At 45.6% G+C, this 20,135-nt stretch overlaps 1 protein-coding gene across 4 annotated transcripts in view; it reads right to left on the reverse strand.

Moving 5' to 3' along the window:
- The window catches only part of KAZN (kazrin, periplakin interacting protein), a 738,190-nt gene that overhangs the window by 216,424 nt on the left and 501,631 nt on the right, over positions 1–20,135 (reverse strand). The window contains exon 1 of one of the 4 annotated variants that reach the window (XM_075121133.1): positions 3,592–3,614. The exons of the other annotated variants lie outside the window; for them this stretch is intronic. The gene's annotated coding sequence lies outside the window, so the exon portion shown is untranslated. Of the gene's footprint in view, positions 1–3,591; positions 3,615–20,135 lie in introns of those variants that run through there. 4 annotated transcript variants of the gene reach the window in all.

Here is a 20,135-nt window from a genome sequence, read left to right on the forward strand (position 1 = left end):
TCAGGAACATTCAACATGGATTCACCAAGGGCAAGTCATGCCTGACCAACCTGATTGCCTTCTATGATGAGATAACTGGCTCCTTGGATATGGGGAAAGTGGTGGGTGTGATATCTTGACTTTAGGAATGCTTTTGATACGGTCTCCCACAGTTTTCTTGCCAGCAAGTTAAAAAAGTATGGATTGAATGAATGAACTATAATGTGGATGGAAAGCTGGCTAGATCGTCAGGCTCAATGGCTCGATGTCTAGTTGGCAGCCGGTATCAAGCAAAGTGCCCCGGGGTCGGTGCTGGGGCAGGTTTTGTTCAACATCTTCATTAATGATCTGGATGATGGGCTGGATTGCACCCTCAGCAAGTTCACAGATGACATTAAGCTGGGAGGGAAGAGGTAGATATGCTGAAAGGGAGGGATAGGATCCAGAGTGAGCTAGACATATTGGAGGATTGGGCCAAAAGAAATCTGATGAGGTTCAACAAGGACAAGTGCAGAGTCCTGCACTTAGGAGGGAAGAATCCCTGCCCTGCTACAGGCTAGGGACCGACTGGCTAAGCAGCAGTTCTGCAGAAAAGGACCTGGGAATTAAAGTGGACGAGAAGCTGGATAGGAGTCAACAGTGTGCCCTTGTTGCCAAGAAGGCTAATGGCATATTGGGATGCATTAGTAGGAGCGTTGCTTTCACCCTTCCACTGCCAGAAGCATTTCTCAATCATACTACCCACCTGCTCCAGAGTGAATTTTAAGGAGAACAAGGCTGCTACCTCTGATGCCATCTCACATTGCAATCTGCATTTCTACTTCAATAAAATTAACATAACAAAAGCAGCTCCAGGAGGACAGGTAACGTTGAAGTATGTGATCACTTACACAGGACCAGCAAAGTGAACGTGATACTACTGAAAATTCTATAAAACAAACCCAATCTATTGTTTGCTTTTTACACCATGTCTCAGCAGCACCCTAATGAGAGAACATCTGTTAACACATTCTGGATTTTCTCTCGCTTTTTGTTAGGATAGAAATGTTTTTGTTTGAATACAAAGATTAAAAGCAGTTACTTGCCCATTAAAAAAAAACAACCCTAACCAATTACCCTTTCAAAGTTGCAAAGAGATCACACACACACACAGGATGTGATTTGGAGGCAGATGTGAATTGCATCTCCCTAAGCCAGTGGTTCTCAAGCTTTCTGGGCACAAGACACATTTGTAAATGTTTATGGCCTGTTGGGACCTAATAAATAGTCTTGGGGGGGGGGGGGATCGCCTGGGGTGGTTTCAATCAGGTCCTGCTCCCCATTGTGTCCTGCCCAGCACTCACCCTACAGTGACAGTTCCAGCAGCTCCTGTGCTGTGGGGCTGGCTGGGCTTGCAGCGCTGCTCAGGTTTGGCCCCCGCCCCCGACTGGACCAAATTCGTGCGAGTGGAGTTGTGACCTGGCTCCTGGGATTGCAGTGCCACTCACTCAGATTCGGTCTATCTAGACTCCTGTCATCATGACGGCTGGGCTAAACCCGAGTGGCTCTGGGACCCCAGAGGCTGCAGTGTCTGGAGCAGGGAGGCAACTCCAGACAGCCCCGGGGGACAGGAGCCACAGTAGCTGCCACGCGACCCTTTAAAACATTCTGGCGACCCGATTCTGGGTCCCAACCCATGGGTTGGGAAAGCCTGTTCTATACCACTTGCTCATGGGTAAAAGGTGCTTGCACAGTGACATCCCTAATGGTTCTGCCAGGAGAAGGAAGCCCTAAAGTGAGATCATGAGTCCACAGGAACCCCCTATTTGCAACTTCAGGAACCCCAGCCTTAACCCCTTACTGATCAGCACTGTTCATTTTTGGATGATGCCATCTGGCATAGCAGGGAATGGAGACAATGTGTATCCCAGGGAGTTACTGCCACTGTTAGGTTTGGCACCAGCTGAAGCCAGCACAGACCCTAAAACAGGGATCGGCAACCTTTGGCACACGACCCGTCAGGGTAAGCCCCTAGTGGGCCAGGCCAGTTTGTTTACCTGCAGCGTCCGCAGGTTCAGCTGATCGCAGCTCCCACTGGCTGCAGTTCGCTGTGCCCAGCCAATGGGGGCTGCGGGAAATGGCGTGGGCTTGGAACGGCGAACCACGACCAGTGGGAGCTGTGATCTGCCAAACCTGTGGACGCAGCAGGTAAACAAACCAGCCTGGCCTGCCAGGGGCTTACCCTGACAGGCTGCATGCCAAAGGTTGCCGATCCCTGCCCTAGAATCAAACCTAATACAATGGTCACTGCTAAAAATCAATCAAACATTTAACACAGCAAAGTACCTGAAACCCTGAAGATATTTCCTATTCCAAGTACAGAGAAATACTGCAGTATCTCAGATACCACAGCATGGTAACTACCAGTGATGTCTGACCACAGCACATGTGACGTGTATGTGTGCATGATGTGTAATCGTCTGTGTACTCACACACACATACACACACCACACACGTAACAAGGCCCAACCAGAACCACAAATCAAAAGCCATCCATCTCCATGAATTCCAGGGGCAAATGGTGTAGGGGAGGTGGGGAGCAGGGAATATCACATTCAGATCCCCAGTTCCAAGCTTACTTCCAGGGTTGTAGATCCATTTTGAATCCAAACCTGGAAGGGGTAGGCAGCATGTTTAAAACCCCAACCTAAATTCATATCCACCTTTTGCAAACAGCCCCTATATACAGTGGGCCAAACCAAACTCCCTGGATCCAAACACCCCTGAAACCTGGATCCAGATCTGAATTTTGCAGCCTCTCTTTTTAACATTTTATCTTACCACTCCCCCCCCCCCCCCCCCCGCTTGACTTTCTCACCATGTCTCAAATTCTTCCCTGGCTTGTTAGCACTACTGACAAAACACTTATTGGTGGGGGCAAAGGACAGCAGCATCCTGTGCTCCTGTTCTTTCTGAAGATCTTAATAATGCAAGCCTCCTGGAGCAACTTGGTAAGCTAATGAAATCCATTTCTTGCAATCACTGCAAAATGGAGTGCGACTTACCTGAAAGCCTGTAATTTGCAGACATGAAGGGGAATAGAATATGGTGCTCAAACATTACCAGCAACTAGGTTTAGAATATTGATTATAAGCTCAAAAATGTAGACACCCCGTGTGAGCTTTAAACCTCTGAACCCAATCAAAATCAATATTTTCCTCTTTAAAAAAAGGCTGGGAGAAAAGTACATTTAATATGGATTCAGTGTTATTTGGGGTTTTACATTATTCATTGGATCCCATCGTATGTCATGCCGCAGTGAATATATTAACATAAGTGATGATAGAGAAATTACAGCTTTCCTAAGAAATATAACACAAAGCAACAGCCTTGTGTAGTAATGGTGCACTAAAGTGCCACTCTCCAATTAGCAGCATGCAATTAAGCCTGGGTGCTCTGAGCTTGTATCTACTTGTAGATTTACTCCAGTAAGATTGAGAACAAACAAACAATGTTGCAGCTACAGGTCCGTCTTCACTGGCTGGAGTGTTGGCCCCAACCCGACTCCTGGGCATGCGCAAAAATCTCTAGTTTGAGTTAGATGGTGCTTTAAACTCAAGCGAGTTGCCTCACCTGGGGAGTCTGGTTTGAAGCTCGGGGGCTGGAGTGATGATGCTGGAGCTAGTCAAGCAATGAGGACACGGCTGCTCTGTGCTGCTAACAGGGCAGTAACCCAATCCCCCTCTGCAGCTCGAGTGCTGTGTGTTCGCTCTCATGCAAGCCAGGCAAACTCTCACGAGGATTTACCTGGAGGGTAGATAACTCACGATCAAACCACAGTGAAGATAAAACCCTCTATGGCAAAGGCCAAAGACCTCTAGAAACTTTCCTTTGTTATTTAACCTTTACAACTCCCCTGCGAGGCAGATGTAACACCCATTTTACAGTCACGTAAACTGACTCTCAGAAAGGTTAAGGGAACATCTACACTGCAGCTGGGAGGTGTGATATCCAGCTCAGGGAGATATATGCACGCTAGCCCTGTTTGAGACAGCACACTAAAAGCAGCAGGCTAGCCTCGGAGGCTCGGGTTAGCCATTTGAGTACATACCTCAGACTGGCCAGCCCGAGCCACCAAAACCACACTGCTATTTTTAGCACGCAGCTCTAGCAGAGTTAGCCTGTGCAAGTTGACGCAAATTGGGAATTACACCTCCCAGCTGCAGTGTGTAGATATACCCTATGTGATCTGTACAAAGCCATCAAAAGCCTGTGAGTAGAACACAGAAATGCTGATTCTCAATCCTCTATTCCACCCACTTGTCTACACTCCCCCATAAGCCAGGAACAGATTGCAAAAGTCTCAACTCCCAGTTACTAAGCCTCTTTTCCTCCAGAGCCAGGAATAGACCCTAGGAATTCCCAGATTCTAACCACAAGGCAACATTCCACAGAGCCAAAACAGAATGGAGAAGTCCTAGCTTCTATTTGCTACTCTAACCAGAAGTCCTAGCTTCTATTTGCTACTCTAACCAGTAGCCCACAGTACATCTCACAGATTACGCAACACTGCTCAGAAAGCTGAACACATTCCACCACCGCAAGTAGCTGACCACTCCTGTTTTGTTTCAGTCCTGTCGTCAAAGTCCAACAATTTTTGTCTCCTCTCCCAACCTGCTCAGATATACGCAGTGTGACTCTTCCAGATCAGATTTAATAATGCACAATAAATCTTCAATGGAAAAGGGGGGTGGAAAAATCATCAAAGTGCTGTTTTGTTGCTCAGCCAGTTAGGTGGAGAGCAGAGGACTACACTGCTGAAATGCAGCCCCCTTCAAGGCAGAAGTCAGTTGCACAGCATGTTACACAATAATGGAGCTGGAGAAGCAAAGCGGAAGGTGAAATTTTGTCTAAGGACGTTTTTCTGCCTCTTTTCTTCCCCTTCCTGCATTCCCAAACCCTGATCCCTCAACGCTCAGAGAGCCGACCCTGATCATCAGAGCCCTGGGCGCTTGGGACCCCTGCAACAAGCGTGTGCTGCGGACCTGTGGGATCGGTCGACGCTACGCACGGCTCCTCATGGAATGCGGCGCCTCATGGTCTCGGACACCATCCGATGCTCCAGGGACATCTACATCGAACACATCACCGGCCACTGACAGCACCAGGAGGTGTGAGCTGGTACGACATTGTGCATCAACTTCGAGAAAGGGACCAAGAGACACTTCCCATTGGACCATATGAACTGGAACCATAAACTCACTGAACATTAAATCCCACCAAATGAGGGTAGATCCATCCTCATCATTGTATCCACTCATTATACCCCACACCTGAACATAGCCATTATATGGACAACATACCCCCATATCTCAGTGTCTGTACTTTGACCCGTTAAACTTTTACCCCCAATCGGGGAGATTGCAGATTATGTATTCCTTACGCCACTCATTCCTAAACCAAATTTCGCACCCCTTGATAATCTGTACTTTATTCCCTGATAACCAGGAACTTCTATGCTTAAACTCTGTACTGTTTTCTTTTTACTTCAACATTATCTTAATCAAATTTTTAAGGACTCGTCTGAAAGAAGCCCTCCCACTACTCCCTCATCTAACGACCACCTATGGAACCCAATTTACTTGGGAGATCTGGCTTCAAGTCTCTGCTCTGCTACAAGCTTCCTTGGGCATGTAACTTAGCCTCTCTCTGTGCCTCAGTTCGCAGTCTTCCCTAACTATTATCCCTCCTCTCTTGTGGAGTAGTGGCGTTTGTTTGAGGTAACAGAGGCATTGCTACACTGGATGAGATCAGTGGTCCCTCTAGTCCAATATACTGACAGCAGCCAGTTCCAGATCCTTCAGAGGAAGTTGCAAAAAGCCAAGCAGTAGCAGTTATGGGAAAACCTACCACCATGGAAAGGCTCTTCTGATTTCCAGAAGCCAGAGGCTGGCTTAAAGTCTGGATCATCAGTTTGTAGCCCTTCCAAAACTCTTGGCTTTTTTTTTTAAGCATACACTATTAGAACTAGGCTATTCTGATTAATTCTAAATGCCGAATGCCTTTTTCAATCCTGCTAGGCTCTTGGCCTCAGTGATATCATGTGGCAGTGAGGTCCATATTCAAAGAAAGGGAAGGGAGACACTGGGTAAAGCAACAGGTTGTTCCTGGATGGATGAGGGTCAGAGCAGCAAGCAGTGATCTCTTCTTCAGGGGAAATTGCTCATGTGGCTTCCAGGGTGGGGGCAAGGAGAGCCCTGAAAGGAGTTGTCAAGAAAAACAAAACTGAGGGGGGAGGGGCAAGGAAACACATCAAGAAGGGTTAGTAAAAATATTTTAAATGAAAAATGTACAGCCATTTGTAAAATCCACGACTCCAATTTCCATCCTCAATTAAATGCATGATTTTAATGACACTGAAGGGGTGTAACTGAGAGCAGCTTTTGGGACACTATCTTTATAAACCAGATGCTATTGTATTGTGGTTTTGTTTGCTTTTTAAAGCCACACTTTAGCTTTCAGATAGCTTCTAACAAGAAATTCTAATGGATCGTCTTCATTAACTATCCCATTCCCACCACAATTTATATGCATATTGGAGAATATGGTGTGGAAAAGCTTCCTATAAAATATCTACCCCTTGCATTGTCAAAATGGACACGTGTACGGTCATGCTTATCAGCATGTATGGAATTTACCCGTAAATGGCAGTGTGTCTCACTGAAAACTGGTTACATTCCAAATGCAAGTAAAAGCCCCGTTCTGCATCCCTAGCTTCAACTGGACTATTTACATTAGTAAAGCTTTATTGGGCACATTTAGAGTACAGACAGATTGAAAGCATCTAATTCACATCCAGGTCCGGATTTGAAATAACTCAGATTTTGGGGTGTGGAAGAGAATTCCAGGTGCTTGGTACAACCCACAATACTGTACAGTTGAGGGCCCATTTGCAACATTCAGATTTGGATTTCAGACACTCACAACATTTTAAGTGTGTTTGGAGTCAGGACCGTCTCTCATCAATGTCCAGCTCAGCAAAGCACTTAAGCTTGTGCTGATCCTTAGATCCTGTCAAAGTCAATGGGACTTATGCATGTGCTTAATAGCAAGCCATGAATCCATATTTCCTTTTATTCATTGATTTTTAATGCTGTATAAGAGCAAAGTGTTATTATTAGCAAAAGAATGATGGAATTCAAACACAAAGAGCTGTGGAATCTGCCAGCATTTCTCAGAACCTGCTTCTTTGGTCCCTTTTAAAAAATGGAAGTCAGTCCTCATAAAGCAGATCGATTGTAAAAATCTGCTGCCTTTTTGGAACAGACTTAAACTAAATGGAGCCAAACACCTAGACAGACTAAACTTTTAATCACTAATTAGAACATGTTTTAGTGAAAGATACAAATGTTCTGATGGCTAATTAATAGAGGCAGTGCAGGCTAACAGGATTTGGAGACGTGCATTGGCTAGGATGATGGTAATCGGACCCGATGCTGCAGGGCTTTAGTGGATTGCCTGCAGGAATCAAAGAAGAAATAAATAGTGGCTGTAATGACACAGCCTTACATAAATGACTAAGTAAGTTCTGGGCTGCTTCTATCTTCCTCCAAAGCATCACATGTGAGACAGTGCTGGAGGGAGGATATCAAACCTGACAGACCAGCGGTCTGATCTGGTATGACAGGAAGCAGGATGTCGGAACTGATGGGTCAATGACCTGATGTGCTATGAAATAGCCTATGCTCCTGCTGTGTGTTGTAGATATTAAGCGTAATACTCATAAATCAATTGAAAGCAATTAATCATTTACAAGAAAGGGGAGAAAATGAAGGTCTGATTAGCTCATGATACTCCAACAGAACTCTTCCCTGGAGAAACCTTTGTGGTTGGAAAGCACCTTTTCAAAACCTATTAATTCTGCTTTTTAAGAAGAGGTAACCTGAATGATTAAAAGGAAATGTTAATGGCTCATGCTAACAGCTTTTACAAATGACTGTTTGTAACAAACACAGCGTGTTGGTTTGGTTCAGTACATTATGGAACAATCAAACGTGCAGAAAAACCTTCCCCGCTGTGAGGTGAGAGGTGAGGTGAGAAAAATCTTCATTCTTGAGCTCTCTCAGTTACTACTAGAGACAATGAGTCCAGAGCATTCGCTATCCTGCAGGATTGAGGCCTCATCTGGTAAATCAGGATAAAAAACCCTGTTACCTCTTGGATGGGGGCGAGAGGGCCAGAGTGATCAGTGAAGCCTCTGCCTTTTGGTTTAACACAGGAGGGAGTGTTATCTAGTGTTGAGACCAGGGAATGGGGATTAAGAACACAAATTAGCCAATGACTGATTCGCTCTATAGCCTTGACAAATCCCATTGCCTCAGGTTTGCTATTCTGTAAGATGAAGACCATAGGAACTGACAGATTGGATCAGAACCAAGGTCCATCTAGCCCCAGATCCTGTCTCAGAGATGCCAGTACCAGCTGCTTCAGAGGGAGACAGAACCCTGCACTAGCAGAAACGAAATAATCTGACTCCCACTTCAGGTCTCATCCTCCTGATCAAGAACAGTGAGAGATTGGCTTAAACCCTAAAGCCTAAGGACTATACCTACCTCACAGAGCTGCTGAGCACTTAAGTACATTAGCCCTTCATTCTCCTCTCCCTTTCAGTGCGGTTACTCCCAATGTCCACCAGTGAAAACAACTCGGTGTAAAACTATTGTGAAAGGAGAACGAGGCCCATTAGCGTCTCTAAGGAGGTGCAAGACGTGCTAGCTAAGGCCCAGTCTACACTTAAAAGTTCAGTCGCGGTAGCGACAGTGCAGAGGTGTGAAAAATTCACACCCCTGAATGCTGTAGCTATGCCAACCCAACCTTGGGGGATGATAGGGCTAGCTACTGCCACTCAGAGAGGTGGATTGCCTAGCGATGGGAAAACCCTTTCCATTGCTTCGCTGTAGGAAACGTCTACTCTACAGTGCTACAGGGGCATAGCTGCAGGCCGTGCACATGGCCGAGAGAACTGAATTATCGTTATGAGGCACAATTGGCTAAGTGAGTGTCCTTTTAGTTGCCACATTTATACACACATCCCGAAAAATATGAAATACACTGGCGTTTTCTTGGCCCAATTCAGCAGGGTTTAGTGAAGTGACCTGCCCCTTAAAGCTGGGTTATAAAAAAATAGTAGCCTAATGACTATATAACTCACAGAGAAGCCTCTGAGGATATAAACCCTAATATTATCCATTTGACCTATCCCATGGCACTAATCCATCCCCGTGCAGTGAGATAAACATTAAATGTACCTTCATTTTGGTGACTGATTGGAAACAAAAATTTACTTCTCAGCTGTTGCAAATGCATTTTACATATATTTTAAAAACATTTCTTCTCTTTCTCCACCCGATTCCATTCCCCCCCACCCCCATCCAGCTGCCTCACTTTTGGGGAAAAATTTTTGGTCACCTCAGGCCAATACAATAATCTGCTTTAATAAACTTGCAGGGCTGCTTTGGTTTGCAACACCCACCTCCTTCCCCTACCTCCTGGCTAAGTGACCAAGGCAAATAACAAAGTTGAGCCTTGTCTTAGTGTAATTTGCTACGTCGGCATGAACAGGACAGCAACCTCAGGAGCAGTTTATTGCTCAGACAAATTATCCTTTACCACCTTTACAGGCATTTTGAATCATTGGCTAAATCTATTCTGCTTAGTCCATGTTGAGAAGAGCGGGAATGATCAAATCCCCATTTATTTACATGTAACCTCAGTTCGCCTGGCTCGACAGAGATCAGTTCTGTCCTCTGGGATTTGACCGACTGAAACGCTGTATACTAGGGTCCTGTAACTGAGTTCACTCACCGCTAGGCACCCCATGGTGACCAGGCATTGGGTCGCAGCTCTTGCGCTGGGCTAGCTCCCCCTGCCGACAGTTGCTTCAGTGCGGTGGTGGTTTCTCTGTCAATAATTCAGCCCTCCGGCTGGGTCACCATCTTAGAGTCCATCCCTGCTGGGGTCCCAGTCGTTCAAACTAAAAGTCCCCAAAATGTCTAACATAAAGAAAAATCCTTCCCCCACTCTGGGGCTCTTCCTCAGCCATCTTCAGCTCAGCCTGGAGCCCTCTTCTTGGACTCAATAACCTTTGCGGTGGGTTTATACCCCCCCCCCCCATTCCTGGGGGCTGGTAGGGGAATCCAGTCCCACCCTCAACTCTGAGCAGTGGCCTCAGGATCCTGGACTGAACAGCTGCATCTGCTCCTTGAACTGTGGTGCAGCTTTCCCTAGGCCACTTCCCACCCAGCCACTCAAGCTCTACCCTGCTTTTCTCTGTCTCTTCCCTGCTTAATCAGGGTCTCCCCTAGGCCTCCCTGCCTGGACAGCTTTCCTTACTCCCTGAGCTTCTTGCCTGCCTCTTCCTCCACCCCTTTCCCCAGCTGCACTTTATCACCTCTTAAGCCTGGCTCCATTCCCACTAGTGCAGCCTCATTATGGGGAATTGTTTGATTCCCTCCAGGTGGGGATCATTCTGTAATCAAGTTGGCTTAGTCCCAGGGTGAAGCCACCCTGCTATAGTTCCCAATTCTCCCCATGCGAAATTCACCCCTGGGCAGAGTTGCCCATATAAAAAGGCATCAGTTACACCCTCAAAATTAGAATTAAGTGGGATGTAAGCAGCACATAAGCCTTGTGCTGGACCGCTGCACAGGGGGGAAATTCATCCCCTGTTCAGGACTGGGGTACGGCAACTCCCCCTGAAATCAATAGGAGTTTCACGACTTGATGCCTGGTGGCAGAGCACCTAAACTCTGCAACTCTAAAGCTCAACTCCTAGTTCAAAGCTGCTAGACTCTGCAGTTCCACTCCTGCAGAGCTACAAGAGCTGAGATTCAGTTCAGGTGAGGTCCAACACTCTGTAGGGATGAAGGCACCAAGTTAGACATTTCTCTCTCGTTTACCCCCAGGCTTTGATTTATGTATTTAATAGGAGTTTCATTCTGCCAAAATAAACTACCCAAGGCATGGAGTCAACAAAAGACAGACAGGTTTTCTTAAATCATCAGATTATACTGCAGCATTGCCATATACCAGGGGTAGGCAAACTTTTTGGCCCAAGGGCCACATCTGGGCATGGAAATTGTATGGCGGGCCATGAATGCTCATGAAATTGGGGGTTGGGGTGCAGGAGGGGGTGAGGGCTCCGGCTGGGTGTGCGGGCTCTGGGGTGGGGCCAGAAATGGGGAGTTCAGGGTGCTGGAGGAAGCTCCGGGGTTAAATAAATATATATATATAATTATTTATTCATTCATTCATTCATTCATTCTGGGTTTTGAACCTTTAGGCTACACCCAGGTCATGTTTTCAAGCTTTTCTTCACCACTATGAGGGCCAGAATGCTGGTGGAGGTTGTTAGTTTTTGTTTGCTTTTATTGAAAGCTGAGATTTTCACTTATTCATCTGAGTCCAGGAGCTGGGGCTTTAAAAAATACCTACACCTAATATGAGAGTTGGCAACGCTGGATTGTATCTGACCCAGATCACACTGGTTCAAAACTTAGCCCCACAGGCATTCATGACTGAGCACAACACAGATGCTAACCTCCAATTTGGAGGATTTTATTAAGAATTTCTATATGAAATGTACTGCTGTAAAGTATATTTGAGAATGTAATATTTGAAAATATTGCAGGATCAGGACTCAAGACCTATACATTGGAGGGGGAGAAGCATCTCTCATTGCTATTCACCAACTTGCAAGGCAGCAACTTAACCTTTAAGGAAAAACTCAAATTCATTTAGTAACAATCTTTATCTACAGGCTGGGGACAGAACAATTCTATTGAGAACAATATATAATAGAAAAAAATAACCATACTGCAGCAAGAAGACCAATAATATGGTGCAGGGCAGTATATAGACTATTTTTTACTTCTAAAATAGAGGATTAATGTAGTGCCAGGCAGCAGGAAAGCAGCTACAAATTCTGACGTTTAAAGGGGTACTGTCAACTTAAAGACCACACTTCTGTCTAGGGTTTTGTTTTTGTTTTTTTTAACTATTTGTTGTTCCAAGTGACAATTAATGTTACTATGAGATCAGAGCAGAAAATATATTTCAATTTATTTATTTTGTGCCCTGGCAGCACTTTGCAGAGAAGCTGTTTTTTTAAAAAAACCCAGCCTGTAACTGCACAGCTCCCATTACTTACTGTATTTTTCACTCCATGCATCTGATGAAGTGGGTTTTAGCCCAGGAAAGCTTATGCCCAAATAAATTTGTTAGTCTCCAAGGTGCCACAAGGTCTCCTTGTTGCTTTTGCTGATACAGACTAACACGGCTACCCCTCTGAAATCATTACATTTCAGCATCCCCCCAGCACTGGGGGGGAGGGATAGCTCAGTGGTTTGAGCATTGGCCTGCTAAACCCAGGGTTGTGAGTTCAATCCTTGAGGGGGCCATTTAGGGATCTGGGGCAAAAATTGGGGATTGGTCCTGCTTTGAGCAGGGGGTTGGACTAGATGACCTCCTGAGGTCCCTTCCAACCCTGATATTCTATGATTCTAGTCATTTCCACCATTTCCCATGTATGGAGAGGTTATGTCCTGATCTTCCAACCACTGAATCACATGCTTAATTTTACTCAGCCGAGCAGTCCCACTGAAGACAACGGGATTACTCCAGGGCATAAAGTTACTCACGTGCTTAAGTGTTTGCCTTAAGTCTCCTTCCATTTGTTTGTGGGTATTTCCTACAGCAACATGGCACATTGATTTCAATGGGATTTTGGTGCTTGGGTGCTTTTGCAAATCCCAGTAAAGGCCTATGGGCATCTTTAGGCACGTAAATACCTTTAAATCTGGCTGTAAGTGCTGCAGAAGTGTAAGTCCCATTTTCAAAAAATGACTTAGTCAAAATTTCATTGCAAGTATCACCAAGGTGCCCAGGGGACAGAATTTTAAAGGTATGTAGGTGCCTAAGGGTGGTGATAAGCACCTACTTTATCACAACATCTCAGAGCCCCAGTCGTAGACCATAACCCCACTGTGCTAGGTGCCGTAGCAAAGAAAGAACCAAAGAAGAGTTCCTGCCCCAGAGATATGACAATGTAAGCCCAATGGGATATTAAAAAGCACCTACACAGGTTAGGTGCCTAAGTCCCATTGATATCAACCTTATACAACCTTATTTTCTAGCATAATAATACAATTAACTTTTCCAGCAGACACCTGTTGTAATCTTTAGTTTCCTTCAATCCTTCAAATAACCAGTCATGAGCTTCCCTTTCCCTCTGCCACTCACTATCAGACTCTTTTGGCCGGAATCACATTTCAAATTCCAAAGCTTGCAAAAAGTATTAAATTCTAGTGGAAGGGTTTACACAGCCTATAAATTTCATTTCTCTCTGTTTGCTGTCAGCTTTTTCAGAGCAGCTCAGATGTACTAGTTTTCACGACAACGCATAGAATCTGAAAAAAACCCCAAACCCCAAGCTACAAAAATTGTTTTATGCAGAAGGATTGCAGAAAAAAATCTTTCTGTGTTTCACAGCCTATGCTGAAGCGTTGTTAACATCCTTACAAATATTGCAAAAGGTGCTTTCTTTGCAGTACTGTGCTTTGAATCTTCTCTGCATATCTGCATTGCCCATTGCATCACATATACAAATATTCCATTGATAAGAATATGGAAGGCTCCCACAGTAAGAATTAACAAACTATAAACAGGAAAAATCCTCACCTGTCATCCAATTGCAGCCACATCTAGGGCAGAGCATGGCAGCTGTCTGATAATGCACAGCAACACTAGATAACAGTTCTGGCCAGTAAATGAAGAAAATTCTATCTTACTGAAATGTTAAAGAGCTATAATGATATAATAATAATATGTATTTAGGAAGTTTTAACAGATTTACAAATCATTGCTATGTAAAATCAGAAACAAAATGATAATCATTATAACAGAGATTTTATGTGTTGGTATTATTTCTACCTTATTTATTATTATAAACTACAAAGGGAATTTAGACAGACTGTAATTAACAGAGCTGGGAGAATACTGCACAAACATCTTCTGTGCATATCCACTTGAATGTGCAATAGTGAAGTTTACTGGTTTCAGGTGAATTCTAATCCAGGGATAGTGAAAAGATCTGGCAAAAGTCAACACAAACCTTGCTCAGTTCCATCATTATAATGAAATATAAAGCCTGGCGAAATGGCTTCAGGTTTTGTTGCAATAGTCTGAGCTTAACCAGTGACAAAGGGTCAATTTAGTCGGCGGCCTTGAAGGGGACCTGAAAGCAGAATCAGATTTCGAATTGCCTGTCCTGAGTAGCTAAAGAAAGCTATGTGCTTGAAGGAGATTCACCTAGTGGCTGGTGAAGAACAAAAATGACTGCCCAGAGTAAGCTCATGCAAGCATCTAATTCAGTCATGGTGCTGAAGTAAAGGCAAATGCTGTTAAATTTGGAGGAAGCAGTGAAAAAATGAGCAGCTTTTTGTAGCAATGCTTGAAACAGTAAAAGAAGTCATTTGGTCCCTTTTCAGATGGAAAAAAATATAATACATTAGTTCGCAACAATTACACAACAGCACAGACAGTCTGCACAGAGAACTGTGTCAAAGGGCCTCTGCTGAATCAGCGATGCAGGAGTTTGGAGCAACATACATGCAGGTTGCCTGCACAAATAACATTTGAATCAATATGCAGTGTTGCTGTGGTCATGTCGGTCCCAGGATATTAGAGAGACAAGGTGGGGGAGGTCGTATCTTTTATTGGACCAACTTCTGTAGGTGAGAGAGACAAGCTTTCGAGCTACATAGAGCTGTTCTTCAGGTCTGGGGAAGGTACAAAGAGTGTCACAGCTAAATACAAGATCCAACAGATAATTTAGCAAAAGTAGTTAGCTCACATAGTCTTAGCCAACGGGACAAATTCAAGGTGAAGTGGCCTGTTATTACCCCATTGTCATAGGACAAAAGGGGGGTTAGTGGATTACAGATTGTTGTAATAAGCCATAAATCCAGTGTCTTTATTAAGACTGTGATTTTTAGTGTCTAGCAAAGTTATGAATTTAAGCTCTGAGGCTAGGGTGACCAGGTGTCCGGTTTTCAAACGGAAAACCCGGTCGAAAAGGGACCCTAGTGACTCCGGTCCGCACCGTTGACCAGGCCATTAAAAGTCCAGTCAGCGGTGCTGCAGGTTGAAGGCAGGCTAGTCCCTACCTGTCCTGGCTGGCACTGCACTGTGCCCCAAAAGCGGCCAGCGGGTCCAGCTCCTAGGCGGTGGGGCCACGAGGCTCCATGCAGTACCTCTGCCCTGAGCACTGGCTCCACACTCCCTTTGGCCAGGAACCAGCCAATGGGAGCTGGGGGGGGGGCAGTGCCTGCAGGTGAGAGCAGCGTGTGGAGCCTCCTGGACCCCTGCCTAGGAGCTGGACTTGCTGGCTGCCTCTGGGGCGCGTGCAGCGCGGTGCCAGGACAGGCAGGCAGCCTGCCTTAGCCCCCCACCTGCTGCGTCGCTGACCTGGAGCCATCTGAGGTAAACCTGTGCCCCAACCCTGAGCCCCAACACCCTACCCTAGCCCTGAGTCCCCCCCAGCCTGGAGCCCCCTCCTGCACCTCAAACCCCTCATCTCTGGACCACCCCAGAGCCTGCACCCCCAGCCCAGAGCCCTCACCCCCTCCTGCACCACAACCCCCCTCCTGCACTCCAAATCCCTCAGCCCCAACCCCCAGCCTGGAGACCCCTCCTGAACCCCAAACCCCTCATACCAGCCCCACCCCAGAGTCAGCACCACCAGTAAGAGCCCTCACCCTCACCCCCTCCCACACCCCAACCCCCTGCCCCAGCCCAGTGAAAGTGAGTGAGGGTGGGGGAGAGCGAGCCACCGAGGGAGGGGAAATGTAGTGAGTGGGGGCGGGGCCTCAGGGAAGGGGCGGGGACTCAGGTCAGGGGCAGGGCTAGGGTGTTTGGTTTTGTGTGACTGGAAAGTTGGCAACCCTATCCAAGGTTGGCCTTTTGAAAGTGTTGTGCAGGTTTCCCTTGGGGATGAGAACTGATGGGTCAGAAATCAAGTCATCGCTTTGTGAAAAGTGTTCACCCACAGGTGAGAGGGTGTTTTTGTCTTTTATCTTTTTCCTGTATGAGTTCATTTGAGAGCATAGGAATTGTCTGGTTTCACCCACACAGTTGTTACTGGGGCATTTAGTGCACTGGATGGGGTACAACACATGTTGTGACAGGCATGTGTTGTACTCATGGATCTTGAAAGGTGTGTTGTGGTGGATGTTGAGCATTGTAGCAGTGGAGATATGTCAGCAGGTTTTGCATCTGTTCTTCTGGCAGGACTGATGCCGCTGTGAGATGGTGGGCCCTGGTCTGCGGGGACTTGGGGAGCTTGTTTTTGATAATGAGCTTGGAGAGGTTGAGGGTTGTTTGAAGGCCAGAAGAGAGCTTTCAGGAAAGAGTTCTTTCAGGATGGGGTCTCACTGAGTTGGTTTTTAGTTGTTTGATAATACTCTGTATGGGTTCCAGAGTTTGTCTTCTCTATACATTTGATTTCTCAATGAAAATAATAGCTACATATTTAGGGAAATGTAATTGGGTTTGAAGCTGCAGGACCAGCTATGGAGGAACAGAGCCAGATTCCTGACTTACCCTGGTAGCCAGAGCATTAGGGTCTGATTAGCATCATTTGGGAACAAAAAAGGCCAACAGTCTCCCTGTTGCAAGAAGGAAGAGCTGGAGGGTTCTGTAGGGAGAAATCCTAATTAGACCACCCCAGGACAAAGAGTGGGAGCTAAGGCTTATGTTTGTACACACAATCCTGTCCTAGGAATGAGATACTTTTAATAAAGAACAGAGGCAAACCATCCCGAGTACAGATGTTTGGGAGGGTGGAGGAGAGTTGTGGATGAATTTGGACAATATCCGTTGTGTGAAGAAAAGGAGTACTTGTGGCACCTTAGAGACTAACCAATTTATTTGAGCATGAGCTTTCGTGAGCTACAGCTCACTTAGCTCACGAAAGCTCATGCTCAAATAAATTGGTTAGTCTCTAAGGTGCCACAAGTACTCCTTTTCTTTTTGCGAATACAGACTAACACGGCTGTTCCTCTGAATCCGTTGTGTGTGTCCTATGCCACGACTCAAGTGGGGAACCCACCACCTGCTTACTGGGTGGAACTAAAATATGGTCTCAATTCACACAACACTGGTGATACAATGAAGCAGCAGAATCTGCCAACTACAGGGGCAAAATGGGTAAGGCAATTTCTGGACCTGAGCTTGGCAGAAACCCAGTGATGGGTGAACATTAGAAGGGCCAGTGATTCCGTTAAACACTGATGCTTATTTGAACTTTACCCGATCCAACATGAGCGGCACAAATGGACAGGGAATGTCTAATCCCCAAATGAACTGGGAACACCATGAGGTCAACAACATTTTAAAACAAAGGCTAGAAGCCTGGATCGTGTCCTTATTACATGGAAGAGGTGATGGCTGTGCAAAACTTGCTGGGGCTTGAAACAAACTGAAGCAGAGCTCTGTGTAGCTCAAAAGCTTGTCTCTTTCACCAACAGAAGTTGGTCCAGCACAAGATCTTACCTCACCCGCCTTGTCTCTCTCTGAAACAAAACAAAGTCAGAGGAAGTGCCCTTGACCTCAGTGAGGCTAATGCCTTGGAATCTAAAACATCTGATTCTTTCCATGGTCAAGACAAAGCTCTAGAACAGAGGCACAATTTAAAACTCAGCAGTCTGGAGTCCCGCCCCCGCCGAAGACACAGCGTTTAAAACGATTTCTGGAATTATTTCCACCTTTTCAGCATCCATCAGCGTGTCTGTCAAAGCACCAACACGTTAAGCAATATTTCACCCAGTGCTTACCCTGTTTGCAGCCTGTCACTCTGCCTTTCCCTTCGCGGCTCTGCTTACTCCAGCACTAGCTTTGCAAATGCCCTGACAATATAAACATGTTCCATTTTCCTGGCTTCTTGCTGTACTTACCATCCCCCTATCCCCAGCCAGTGATGAGTGTGTTTTAGGTCCCAATTGTGCAGGCTGCTACATGGAGTAAATGCGATTAGGGCACACACTATGCTAAAGCCCGTTGTTTTTTTTTTCTGGGGCTCTCTATTTACACGTTCCATGCCAATAGGCTTTTAATGATGTTCTAATGGTTTCTTGTTAGCTGGGGCTGGGGTGGGGGAGAATGTTAACGAGGTGATTCCCACTGGCCTGGGATGAAGTCAATGACCTACAGTAATAAGGTCTTTTTATTGCTATCTTCTCTCCGTTACACTCGAGTGTGTGTTGGTGTCTGGGGGTGAGGGAATGATGGAGCAAAGAGCCTTTTTCATTACCAGGGCAGGAGCCCAGCAGATCCCTGCACTACTGAGCTGTTGATAAGGAGCCTAATTGCCATTGCTTAATGGCCCTAATAGACAAGGTCAGACCCTGCCATACCATTCATGGGTGGATGGGGAGTATTGGCCTAGCACATCTCTTTCATGTATTTTCTCTCAGATAATCATTAGAATTACCAATCCAAAGTATTCAAAAACCACAGAAATCATGAAATTGGCTTAAATATCATGATTTTTAAAAAGGCAGGTTCTTTTTATTTACTTTTTGGGTTTTGAACCTTTAGGCTATATCTGGGGTACATTTCCTGGCTTTTCTTCACCATCATGACGGCCAGAACCTTTATTTTTAACCCCAAAATGAAAGCTGAGATTTTCACATATTCACATGACTCCAGGAGCTGGTGCTTTAAAAACACCCTCAAATATTCTGAGAGTTGGCAACACTTATATATGAATTGGATCACAATGGTTGAGGGAAAAAACTCCAAAACGCATTAATGGTTGCATGCAGTGGTCGCTAATGAAGAGTCAGCATTCATCCCTACTGTTAAAGCACGTTGTTCTGTGATACTGCAGTTGAATGGCAAGCAATTTTGTGGGATCTCAGATGGCATAGTGTGGCTGGCTTTACAATACCGGCCACAGTAGACCTATTTCACAAGCACCGCACAAAGCAGTTTAAAAGCTTCGATAGCAGCAGTTCATGCCTGCCTGGAATTAAATAATGCAGTAGATTACAAAGTTAATAAAAGTGACAGGCTTTTATTAATCTTAGCTCTTGCCATAATGCTCCGAGACAACAGGCACCAGTTTTGACAAAGTTATCATTGCTTCACACGCGGCGAGCTGAGTGCTTAAAGAAAAAAAAAAAGACACCAAAAAAAAAAAACCTGGCAAACATAAAGCTTCTGACAATACCATCAGCATTAGCAACATTTATATAACCTAGGAAAGCCAGGAGTTCTAGATCCAGGAAAGGACGAATGCCCCCTTTCCGCCCTCCATTCTGATATGGTGCTAACTGACAGCAAGGCCGGCATAACATAGGCAAGGCGTGATGTTAGCAACAGTGAGCATTCAGATGCTCCGAGAACAGTAGTTTTCTGCTTGGAATGGATAACGTGGCTGTTGGTCATGGGAACGTCACGCGCCATCAGTACTGTATGCTAGCAGAATCCCACCGGTGGAGCTCTGCAGAAGATCATAAAGGCAAAGAAACATGAGGAGAAAAGGAGCCAAAATGTTTGTGCATGGCCTAAAAGGAAGCCATTAATTACTCACATACACAGCTTGTCATAGCTGCATTCCCTGTAGGCCTCTGCTAGAATTGTCCCTTTTAATAGCTGACATTAACCAAGCCCATTGCTCTTCCTTTTTTTCACATGCATGGATTCAAACCAGCAGTGTAAGTAGGGTGCAATTGCACCAGAGGCCATCTACTCCTTTGGAAATATCCCCTGGCACCAAGCGAAGCATTGAATAAAACACCAACATGGCAATTTTCACAAGCTTGCCCCCTCCCCTCCCAACAGCTGCCAAGTGGCAAGAGAAAAGGTGACCATGGGTGGCTAGACACTTGCGATTCCTGCATCTTGCCAGGGGGTTAGACTAGATGACCCTTGCGATCCCTTCTAACCCTAGGGTTCTAGAATTCTGATTCGGAGGTGTTGGGGAGTGGGGGGGAAATACCCCCGAGCAGGAGCTGTGCATTTTAAAATTCTCAAGGGCTCTAATTGCCACACTGATAACTGGAGGTTTGACACCGCATTGCAAGTTCAGAAGCAGTACAAAATAAGTTGCTCGGCAT

Source organism: Caretta caretta, chromosome 18 (assembly GCF_965140235.1).
Source record: "Caretta caretta isolate rCarCar2 chromosome 18, rCarCar1.hap1, whole genome shotgun sequence".
Taxonomy (NCBI): domain Eukaryota; kingdom Metazoa; phylum Chordata; order Testudines; family Cheloniidae; genus Caretta; species Caretta caretta.